At 38.6% G+C, this 12279-nt stretch overlaps 5 non-coding genes across 5 annotated transcripts; 2 read left to right on the top strand and 3 right to left on the bottom strand.

The window, feature by feature from the left end:
- The first annotated feature begins 1028 nt into the window (after nt 1–1028).
- Nucleotides 1029–1143, top strand: LOC134603783 (U5 spliceosomal RNA). The gene has a single exon (XR_010090529.1). It is a non-coding gene; the product is annotated as a U5 spliceosomal RNA (small nuclear RNA).
- An 813-nt stretch (nt 1144–1956) lies between these two features.
- LOC134603817 (U5 spliceosomal RNA) lies at nt 1957–2071 on the top strand. The gene has a single exon (XR_010090562.1). It is a non-coding gene; the product is annotated as a U5 spliceosomal RNA (small nuclear RNA).
- Nucleotides 2072–2710: 639 nt separating this feature from the next.
- Nucleotides 2711–2851, bottom strand: LOC134603765 (U4 spliceosomal RNA). Its single transcript, XR_010090512.1, has one exon. It is a non-coding gene; the product is annotated as a U4 spliceosomal RNA (small nuclear RNA).
- A 1416-nt stretch (nt 2852–4267) lies between these two features.
- LOC134603726 (small nucleolar RNA U3) lies at nt 4268–4484 on the bottom strand. The gene has a single exon (XR_010090477.1). It is a non-coding gene; the product is annotated as a small nucleolar RNA U3 (small nucleolar RNA).
- Nucleotides 4485–7216: 2732 nt separating this feature from the next.
- TRNAE-CUC (transfer RNA glutamic acid (anticodon CUC)) lies at nt 7217–7288 on the bottom strand. The gene has a single exon. It is a non-coding gene; the product is annotated as a tRNA-Glu (tRNA).
- Between the last annotated feature and the right edge of the window lie 4991 nt (nt 7289–12279).

Here is a 12279-nt window from a genome sequence, read left to right as displayed (position 1 = left end):
ATAGTTTCCTATTTTCATGCAGAGTGATTCCCCAGGCTATAGTATGAATCTAGGAGTCAAAATATATATAAATCTTGGGCAACAGGGAAGGTGCCGATTGGTCCCTATTATAGTCTAACAATTAGCCAAATAGCTAGTCCCTACGTATTTGTCAGCCGGCACATGTTCCCTCCATGCTCTGAGCCCAATAATCAAGTAGTGCAAGATTAGTTTCAATAAATAACCCTATGCCCAACCATATAAAGAGGGATTGAGAAACCCTATTGGACAAAGCCAGAGTAAGGTATAGGCATCCCCAACTCCGAAGGCTGGTGTCAAAAGTTAAAGTACAGTCTAAGAGCCTCCTGGTTCGGGAGATACACCAGAAAGCCCCCTTCCAGTTTGTCCAGTTCTTGTAACAATGATTATGCAAATTGTGTTAGTTGTTAAATGTCAGTTCTTGCAAATGGCCCAACAGTACATAAAGTAATATGTCCTATTGTGTTTTACACCCCACCTCCTATAGACTGTAAGCTCGTTTGAGTAGGGTCCTCTTCAACCTATGGTTCTTGTAAGTTTTCTTGTAATTGTCCTATTTATAGGTAAATCCCCCCTCTTATAATATTGTAAAGCTCTACGGAATCTGTTGGCGCTATATAAATGGCAATAATAATAATAATAATAATAATAATTTGTTTCTTAGTTATAAACAGTAAATGTAGTTTTGAGGGTTTAGACAAAGTGCAACCCCAGCACTCACATGGTTAACAGCTGCAGGGCTCAACAGTTAGACAAAGCATGCAATTGCTTTGCGAGCTGGGGGCGTGCTTAATTTACATACCCATATTGCATTGCAAAAAATAATGCCCATTTTTATGTACTTGTTAAAATAATGATAAGCTTTTAATACATACTATGATGTGTATTCATTTAATAATTAATCAGACCGTATTCTCCAAGCTACCTTCTCTCTAAATGCTTAAGGATTCTCTCTATATGCTTAAGAGGACATTTGTGTACCCGCTCTGCTACTCAGGTTGTCATTTGGTATACTCTGGTTTCTCTTCAGACCGAATAAATCTTTCGCCTTTTACTAAAGATTTCCGTGGAGAGGAACAACCATGAGTTTCACTCAATTTTTTGAGGCCTGAGTAATGTCAGGCTACATTAAGTGGTAAAATGTCAGATTTAAGTAACAAGTTAAACAAAGCATCTCATTGAAATGGTTACATTATCAATGAAATATTTGTTTAATAGTATCATTCTTTCATCCGTGTGATCATACCTATAATTTCACTTTCCTAAGACACTGTCAATAATTGCCAGAGACGAAGTAAAGTCATTAAAAAAGAATTTCATATAGTTTCAGTATTTGCTCTGGAGATACTTCTGTGTCCAAAATTTGCCTGTGAACCCACACAAGTAAAACATTAAAATATGCATAATAATATAAAACCACACGTCAATTACCTTCAATAATGGCAATTATTTTTACTCACTAAATTTAAATTAACAATAAATCTTAATTAAAGCATCTACCAGCATGCTCTCCTCTCTTTGAATATTTGCATACGTAGAATAACTACATATCCCTGCATGCTCTTGTTTCTTGAAATCTGTGCACTAACATGATGAACTACACATCCCAGCATGCACTACTTCCGGGTACACTCAAAATACACCGAGCATTTATTCTCATTCTGGACAGACTCAACAGATAGACAAAGCATGTGCTTAACACCATGCTAGCTGGGGGCGTGCCTAATTTACATACCCACAATGCTTTGCAAAAAATAATGCCCATTTTCATCTATGTAGTAAAATAATGATAATCTTTTCATACATATTATGTTGTGTGCAAGTTTATGTGATAATTAATTATGCCGGATTCTCCGAGCTACGTCTTAACTAAGGATTTCTCTATATGCTTAAGAGGACATTTATGAACCCGGTCTGCGACTGAGATTTAAGTTTATCATACTCTGGTTTCTCTTCAGACCGAATAAATCTTTCGCCTTTTACTAAAGATTTCCGTGGAGAGGAACAACCATGAGTTTCACTCAATTTTTAGAGGCCTGACACGTATCAGGCTACATAACAAATGTATAAAATCAGATTTAAATAACAAACTAAACAATGGAATCAGTTTCAATGGTAATGTTACCAACTAAATTCTAGGGCAAAAAATAAAATGTACATGCATGATAAAATATTACAGTATTGTTTTAAAGTGTCATTTGTTCATCCATATAATCCTACCAGTAAGTTCAGTTTCCAGAGACAAAATAAAGTCATTAATTAGAAATGTCACATATTTCTCAGAATTTAATCTGGAGATTATTTTATGTCCAAGATGTTAAAATTGTAAAGTGTTACAGAGCAATAGTAGCAATAGTAAAAATCTCCCAGCATGCTTAACTGTCATGGAATCAGGGCACATACAAACTGACAGGCGTCAAATGTTTGGGTATCAGCAAGTACCATTACGTTCTGTAGACAGGGGACTGCAAATCAGGAATAACACAATACATGTTTAGAGACAAGGCAAAGTAATATTCTAAAAGTAAAAACCCTTGTTTTTTTTGCATTATATGAGTTTATGAGCATTTATTTCTTAAACCAAATATTAAAAAAAAGTAATTCTAAGTGAATCTTACATTAGACAAACAATAAATCAATCTTGTTGAAAAATAGTTAAATATATTTTTTATTGTTGTACATGCAATTTCAGTCTCCATAGAGACTGTCAAAAATTGCCATTGCTGACTATATTTCAAGTCATCATGGCGGGGTATTGGTAAAAGTTTTCAATTAGCAATAATCACGCCTCGGATAAACCTCATTGGCTACGATACTGCCACTGCGCAAAGCTAACTCATATGATCAAAGTGCACAGTCAACATTCAGAAAACTCTCATTTGCGTTGTGGAGAGACATGTGTGCATGCTAGGTCTGTGCTATGCATTCTGGGAGGCAGTATGGTAATTACACTGCGAATAGGCTACCAATCCTCAGTCTGTTCCCAGGAGACTGAATTAGAGACAAATTGTAAATCGGATATTTCTCTTAGCTTCCTATCTGATGAGGTGACCAAGGACTGAGGTAAGCAAAATAAGTTTTATTTTAACCCTTTCTGCACTACGGGGAGGTGGGGAGGTGGGGAGGTGCAAGGGAGGGGAAGCTATAGTGCCAGGAAAAAAACCTTTAAGTAAGATTCCTGGCTCTCATACCCAGAGGGCTTGGAGGCGTGGCTTGAAGCTATTAATCGTTTAATATTAGATTTCGGCAATTCGTACTGCAGGCACTATAACAACTTCAATAAGATGAAGTTCTGTAAGTTCAATAAGATGAAGTTGTTAAAGTGCCGGTAGTGTCCCTTTAAAGGACTGATTTCTCTTTAAATAAGTCCTTTTATAAAGTAAGAAAGCAGGGACACTCTTACTGCCTAAAGCTTTTGTACCTACCTGATCTAGCAGTTTTTTATCCCTATTATAAATGTTGCAGTACTGTTTATGGACTGTGTTACATTGTACAGCACCCACTTTGTGCTTGAACACAGGAAATTCAGAAATTCAGAGTGTTATAAAAGCCTATGGACATTACAGCAAATATGCTTCCCACTGTCTTACGCGGTGTATTTATTATCTAACATAGAAGGACAGAAAACAGGACTGGGAACAAGTTTTAAGTGATCAGTAAACAGTTTAAATAGAACATTTTAGAACAGATCGGTAGCAAACTTTAATTTCTGGCGAAATCGAGATTCTTGAAAGAATTTGGAAGTGAACGGGTTAATTCACCCCATGTGTGAGAGTTTGATCCAACGCACCGGGGGACACAGGGGATTGAAATTTACTCTGTAATACTCACTAAACCAGAGTTAAAATGAGTACTTAATATAGATAATAAGTACTCTCCCTCCCCCCGCTGGATGTTAGGAAGCAGACACAAACCTTTTCAGTATGTGTACATTTAGTAAGAAATCAGACAATGTTTTAAATGGAATGCAATACATACAGCTACCAACAGATGACGTAAATACTGATAGATTTCAGAACATACACTTTGCAGCCAACAGATGGCGCATGACTGACAAATGATTACACACGACAAAAAGAGCCAAGAAATAACGCACACACTAATTAAAACATAGATAACAAATGAGACAATTTCAAAAACACTTTAGAGCATACCAGCTCCTGACGAGATATCTTTGTTAAGATAGTTGTAATAATATTTATTATAGATGCTTGCTTACGTAATCTATTCATTGACAGAGTATGTAGTAACCACTCAGCTTGTGTTCTCTCCCTCCTACTCTCCAATTAAGGAAATAGGAACGGTCATCAACAGCAACCAGCAGCTACAATAAAGCAGCACTGGGAGCCCACTTCACGCTCAGGAGAAAACACTCAAGCTCTTCCTCGTGGGTACTGAGTTTGGACACTTTAGAGCACATTTCACCAGTTACAAACTATAGAAATGATCCCTGAAAGTATAGTCTTAATGAACCTTTACTACAAGCAAAGAACAGGCTGCCAAAGGTTTCTATTACACATGTGGTGACATTCCGTACATTTCACATTTACACAAACATAAACAATATTATCAAACAAAATTTTTAAAAAATAATTCCTGAAGTTTCATAGGATTGCAATGCTTTTAAATAAAATTGACAAGATTGTTGGTGTGAAATAACAATGGCTTATTTTGCATACAACACGCCCACTAGCCAATGAGTCACAGCTTTCAGTTTGCAGGATTCTCCCAAAACTCCCACACTGCTCCCATACACACAGCCACATTCTATAACAGCGACTATCCTTCCCAATATCTTACTCAGTGTAATTATTATTATTCAGCATAAGACAAGGACAGTAAACAGGACTGTGGAAACAATTTTGTATTGATCAGTAAACAGTTTCAATGAAAATTTTTAGAACAGATCTGTACCAAAGTAAGTGTCAACTCGGGATGGAAGAGGTGCAGTATATAGGACACCGGGTGGGGTGCAAAAACTGGAACCGGCCAAGATAGAGGCAGTCGCTAGCTGGCCCAGTTCCCGCACCAAAACCCAAGTGCCTGCCTTCCTAGGGACTGCGGGGTCCTACAGGAAATTTGTCCCCAATTATAGCGCCATTGCTAAACCCCTCACCAACCTGACCCGCAAGAACCTGCCCCGACAGGTAGCTTGGACCCCAGAGTGAGAGCAGGCATTCCAAGCTCTCAAGGACACCCTGGTAAAAGCCCCTGTGCTGGCTGCCTCAATCACAGGAAAAGTTTTCTCGTCCACACAGATGCCTCTATGTTCGGACTGGGAGCAGTACTGAGCCAGGTCGGGGACGATGGCAGTTACCTCAGCAGGAAGCTCTTACCCAGGAGGTAAGCTACGCCGCCATCGAAAAGAAGTGCCTGGCGTTGGTGTGGGCACTCAAAAAACTGCTGCCGTACTTGTATGGACAGCAATTTACCCTGCTCACGGATCACAACCCGTTGGTGTGGCTTAACCGGGTCTTTGGGGAGAATGCCAGGTTTTTACGGTGGAGCCTGGCCCTGCAGCCGTATGACATTGCCATTAACTACAGACCCGGTAAGCAGAATGGCAATGCCGATGACCTGTCCAGGAAAATCGCCCTGGACAAGTGATCCATGGGTGCTTTCCCCGGACATCAACAGGTTGATCCGCTGGGATCCACCTGGATGCCGACTAGTGGTTAAGGGGGAGCTTTGTAGCGGGATCACCACTAAACCGTAAAGTGTGGTAGTGTATTTGCCTATGTTCCCCATGTATTCGTGATTACTTGTGTGTTTTACCTTCTCCCCGTTCGGGAGACTGCGTACGAACACAGCCCGTTCGTCTCACGAACGGGGACCACCCCAATACCCCATTTAGAATTTTTATTTAGAATGTTCACACCTCGCTAACGACTTGTGGAAACCACAAATTGCAAGGGAAGCTTTGGCGTGTGCCGACCCGTTCGTTAGACGAACGCCATCCAAGGGAGCACTCGCAGATTGGTTCTCACCTCGTTCGGCTCCCAAAAGAGGACCTCCCCAGCGACCCTTGGAGTGTTCACACTAATCAATTAGAATGTTGGCAACTTGTAATATAAGTGTGAAACCGCAAGGGAAGTAATTAATGAGTGCTTCCCTGGGTGGCCGCCATTCGTATAGATGAACGCCGGTCAGGGGGAGCATTCGTGTACGGAAAGGAGGCGCTTCCCTTGCTTGGTTTCACCCAGGTACCCCGTGAACAGAGGCTGTTCATGCTGGTTACCATTCTGGGGGTCCCTGAGATTGATGGGGACACTCTGTGTGGACAATGGCGGTTTGGCGGGCTTTCTGTACCTGGGAGCCCAGGAGGCGGGAATCTTTCACACGCACAGGCCCTTGGGAAGGGACATGGTGTGGCAGGAACAGGGGACAAAGGGACTAGGGACCCGGATCCAATATACGACCCCTGGGAGGGGAAGGACAAAGGGAGGGGACATTGTCTTTTACCTGTTTTCCACCCCCTTGCATGGGGAGAGTATAAAGCCGAGTGTGGCCAATAAAGCTTGTTGTTGTACCCCGGGAACTGTGTGTCGTCTAGTTACTGGGGGAAAATGGGTCTGGTCAATAATTAATAGCGGAGGTAACCAGCCGGGTTACCCAGGGTCTGTTACACTAACATACTCTGCTTTCTTGCCTTTTACTAAAGATTTCTGTGGAAAGGAGCAGCTTTTATGAAATCTGACAAAGGTCAGGCTATATAATTGTTTTTAAAAAATTGTTTTTAAAAAAAAATTATTTTATGGTTGTTATAATGCCCGAAAGAATTATTTGTGTAAATCTGGCTACGTATTTGCACTCCTACTCCAAAGCAAAAGTGTCTCTAAACGTCAAAAACAATGTGTGTGTAGCTCACTTAACAGCCATTATTCAACACTTCTCAAGTTCATTGTACAACGAGCTCTGGAATAGACTAGCTTCAGGTTGACCAAATAGTTAGCCATTCTCTTCACTTATGTTTTTTGCTTTAACTTTTATTTTTATTTGGGTGCTATTAGCATTTTTTTCAAGTGGGCATTGTTCTTCTCTGTATGTTACTTGGTATTCTGGTAAGACAACAAAAATATATGCTATATTTCTAATGTTTCCTCTTTTTTCGAAAGTCATATAATAGCACTTTCCTGCTAGTGTTGAGAGTGATATAATTTAAAAAAAAAACCCATCAAATAATTATTGAAAACTACTATTCCCTGACCGGGAATCGAACCCGGGCCGTGGCGGTGAGAGCGCCGAATCCTAACCACTAGACCACCAGGGAAAGATGCAAAATGTCAATTAACGTAAATGTAAATTGAAAGACATGAACCACCTTCAATCTCAGAAATAACAGTAAATTCAATCCACATAGGAATTCCTTATAGCCTTAGAACTTAATATAAAATATGTGGAAACTATACAGTATGAGATTACTAACATGCATTTCTTTAGTCACCCATTTATTGGCTCATGTAAATTCTGTATTGTCATACTACATAAGACAACATCTATAATCAAAGTACTGAAGTGTGGCTCAGTGGCAAGACAGCAGGCCAGGGACACAGAAGGATCCAGGTTCAGTAAAGCACCTTTGGTATGGCCCTGCCTGGATGTCACAGTGACAATTACATTAATGTCCCTTTTACCTGGACTGACTTACACTGAACAAAAGGTATTGTACGAAACTGGTTCGTGGATTGCAGGATAACACTTACAAGGAAAGGTTACAGGAACTTAACATGTATAACTTGGAGGAAAGACGTGACAGGGGGGATATGATAGAAACATTTAAATACATAAAGGGAATCAACACAGTAATGGAAGAGACTATATTTATAAGAAGAAAAACTACCACAACAAGAGGACATAGTCTTAAATTAGAGGGGCAAAGGTTTAAAAATAATATCAGGAAGTATTACTTTACTGAGAGGGTAGTGGATGTATGGAATATCCTTCCGGCTGAAGTGGTAGAGGTTAACACAGTAAAGGAGTTTAAGCATGCGTGGGATAGGCATAAGGCTATCCTAAGGCCAGGGACTAATGAAAGTATTTAAAAAAATTGGGCAGACTAGATGGGCCGAATGGTTCTTATAAAGCCAGGGACTAATGAAAGTATTTAAAAAAAAGTGGGCAGACTAGATGGGCCGAATGGTTCTTATCTGCCGTCACATTCTATGTTTCTATAACCATAAGGAGCACAAGGAATGCAGATAGGATGTTTCAATACATACATATACTTTATATGCTCCCAGAAGTCAATTTTCTATCCTTTTTTTCCCACTCCAGCTTAAACTCTATGCAGACCACTGTATTCAAGTGGATATTTTAGTTACAGCTTCCCATTGATACTGCACTGTGGTGACATTCTGTCATCAAACTAATATGGTGACCAGGGGTCATGTGACCAAGCTCATGTATGCCTTTCTCACAGTGGGATAAGCTTTACCTTTGATATGGTAATTCAATACCTTTACAGGTCAGGAAAGAGATAACCACTCCCCCCTATCCCCATTCCTTTCTGTTCCTTCTTGGCTGCGCTACTAAGCAGACCCTTAAGTAGACATGGGCTAATTTTTATCATGGTGAACTGTGAGTGGGATCTGGTTATTTTATAAGATTTAGTTGTTATTGTTAGTTAGGTTGTTGTTGCTGTTGTTGTTGTTGTTGGTATAGTTAGTTAGATTGTGTGTCATTATTTGCATGTTGTTGTTGTTTTGTCTCTGAATAAATATTTGTTAAAGTAGACGGACCAGAGTTTATATGTGTATGCGTACATAATAATTTATAGAGTTTGGTAATACACCACATGTGGCGACCATGAATTTTAGACTTCTACAACAAATGTTTGTGAGGCGCAATAACTACCATATTGATACATAATCTAAGAGCAAGAGACTTTATAGCATAGGATTCGTTGTTGAAACAAATATACAAATGTGTTTTGTTGACTGTTTTAAATTTGTGTATTGTGACTGACATATTTTGTTGCAAATTGTAGCATTTATAGGTTTCACTTTGTTTCTGTACAGTTTTAAAGTATTGGTGATAAAAAGGGAAAATTGAATAGTTTCACTGCATTGGAACCTTTGATGTTTTGGCCATTTTAATAGCCCATGTGCTGTATTGTCTCTCTCTTGTTGCAACTAACCAGAATGAAACTTAATCTATTTTAATTGTTTTCTTAGATGTTACATTTTGAGGCTTCCCTGCATTCTAAGTTTAAATAGCAAACATTTTTTGTTGTTGTTATCTTTTGTCTGTTTGAATAATTGAATTCAGGATAGGAGCATAATGTTTGTGCATTATGACTGACAGAACGTATTTTGTTGCAAATTGTAGCATTTATAGTTTAATTTTGTTTCTGCACAGTTTTAAATTATTGGTGATTAAAGGGGAAGATTGAATAGTTGCACTGCATTGGTATTATTGATGTTTCGGCCATTTTTAATAGCCCATGTGCTGTATTGTCTCTCTCCTGTTGCAACTAACTAGAACTAAACTGAATATATTGTAATTGTTTTTGGATGTTACATTTTGTACATTTTGTGGCTTTCATTGCATTCTAAGTTTAAATAGCAATCTGTTTGGTTTTTTTTTTGTTGGTTCTCTTTTGTCTGTTTGAACCATTGAATTCTGGGTAGGAGCATTGTGTTTACATGATAAAGGTATTGGGGCTAATACAGTGTGGTGGCTATTGTTTAGCCAGGTTACCATTTCCATTTTTACACTGGAGTGTGTTTAATAGAAAATGAAAAGTTTGTATTTGAGGTAAATATTATGAAGTAAAGGTGCCTAGATTTTTATATGGTTGGGAATGATCATTGTGCTGAAGTTACAGTCAGGTATTTTTCAGTTCCCATATCTTCCTTTTAAATCATTCTGTTTATTTGTAAAACCCCCACCCCCTCCCCTTAAACAAACAGGGTGGTTTTGTGTTTTGCTATCTGTGGGCATTTCTCGTATTGAGACTGTGACGTTTTTTTCTTAAAAGACAAGAGTTTGTTTGAATAGGTTAATGTAATTAAGTTTTTCAAATGGTCCAATCTCTTTGGAGCCAGTTTCAGTTGTTTTTTTAAATTAATGCCATTGTTAAAAGCTTGTTGTTGTTTTTTTTTTTTTTTTAGTCTGCTAGTCTATTTCGATTAAAGAGCTCAGTTTTAAAATGTCATTTCTGGGTACTAAGTATTTTTCTGTAGACGTACTAGAGTACTTCAAGAATGACAAACATGATGGACCATATGAGCTTCCAGAACCAGCAGGCCCCAATTGTGGAAAATATGAAGGTTTCATGGATGTTTTGACACAGATTGTTGCTAATAAAAAGTGCCATATTAAGAAAAGGAAAAGCTTGGTTGTTGCTACAATAAGGGGTTTGGCAAGCATGGTAGTCGAATTGCAGCAAGCTAATTTAGTAACCACTAATAAAATGGAAGATGCTCTTGATAAAAGAGATTGTTTTAAAATAGCTGCCCTAAGAACAAACAAAATGATCGAGGGGTTGGAGAAGGAATTAAAGGAAATAGAACAACAGAGAGATGCATATAGTGCTAAGATCACTGAACTCCAAGACCTAGTCATGGAATATAAAATGAAAATTAAAGAAAACAGAAATAAATGGGATAAGGAGATTCCTAGAGTATGCCCAGACCAGTCGTATTATATATCTGAAAGTAAAGAACCAGTGCTGGGAACAAAACACAAGGGAAATGTGCCAATTGTAAATGGTGTCCCACAAGCCCCTATAATAATAACTGAACATTTTAATGTAAGAGAAATGCCTACTAGCTTCTCTAGACAGACAAGGACTATGTCAATCACAGACAAAGATAATTTCCAGAAATGGTGGGGAAGTATGCCAACTGACGACTTTAACACCTTTACACATTGGTTTATGAGGGGAGCAAATAGAGCAAAAAGAGGAGGTCTTAACTTAGAAGAATGGACAGAACTGTTAGAATATGCTATGGGTCCTTTGGCTAGCAGACTATTTGGATTTAATAACAGTGTGTCTGATCAGGCAGGAAGAATTGCTGCAACAAATTTCTATCTAGTCAGCATAGAGAAAGAAATAGCTAATATTATGATGAGGCCAGCAGATGGTCCTAGAGAGGTAGCTCAAAGGATATTGTTCTGGTATACGCTACGCCAACCTCAACAGCCTCTGGTCTTGGGCTCACCAGAACACATTGCTAAAGTAATGGAAGCCCTTCCCTGGGAGTGTCAAGAATTTGTCAGGCTTTTTGATCCAACACCAGCAGACTTAGAGATTGTACTAACTAGAGCTGACAATTGGTGGATTAAGCATCCTTCCTCAGAACAGGCCTTCTCCGTTTCAGCCATAAGAACATTCAAGGTTGACTCTGGTAGAGATTTAGATGGTAAATGGAGAAGCCAGAGGTGGGATGTACCCGAACAAGAGGGATAATGAGAACTGGACCAAAACAGGACTTTGACAAAAGATGGAGAGATCCACAGAGGGACCATAGGAATAGGGACAGTGCTAAAAGAAGCAATGTAATGGGAGATAATTGGAAAAATAGATGGGAGGGGCCTAAGGTAATCAATAATAATTGGAATAATAATAATACATGGGAGAGGCTAAAAAGGAGAGAGAATAACTGCAAAAATCACAGTTGGCAAGAAAAACAGAGAAACAACAGGAACAGTTATTGGGAGAATAATTGGAGAAGGAACCATAGATGGGATGAGCATCAGACTAATAGACGGAATTGGGATAATTGGAGGAATAAAGAAGGGAATAGAGACTACTGGGACCTAAAGAGACAGACTGAGAGATTGGAGGCAGACATGAAAGCACTTAGGGAACAGATGAGGGAGGGAAATACTGATCAATTGGGGTTCCCCAGTAATTAATAACTCCCATAATATTTGTTGTCCTCTACATCTGTATGTATGTATGTTTGTTTTCTTTTGTTTCTATATTTTATCTGTCTCACCATTATCTCGTAACACTCCAGTTTAAAGAGGACCTTAGTATGTATTGTTATACATATATATATATATATATTTTCATATTAAGGATAAGCCTCTAAATTCATTAATTACAGTCAGGTGGGCCAAATTCCAAATATTTTTTGTTTTTATTAGTTTAGCACGCCTGCACTGCCAGCTATGTTTTTTTTTTTGTTGTTTTTTTTTTTTGATGCTGGATTAATAATTTAAAAAAATCATAGTTTAAGTGAATTGTGGCCAACGTGAGGCTTATATTTGATCACACTGGAGAGATGTGATAGTGTAACTTTCTGTTTACAA

Source organism: Pelobates fuscus, chromosome 3 (assembly GCF_036172605.1).
Source record: "Pelobates fuscus isolate aPelFus1 chromosome 3, aPelFus1.pri, whole genome shotgun sequence".
Classification (NCBI taxonomy): Eukaryota; Metazoa; Chordata; class Amphibia; order Anura; family Pelobatidae; genus Pelobates; species Pelobates fuscus.
Note: the sequence above shows the minus strand (reverse complement) of the source record. Positions and strands in the feature narration are given on the sequence as shown.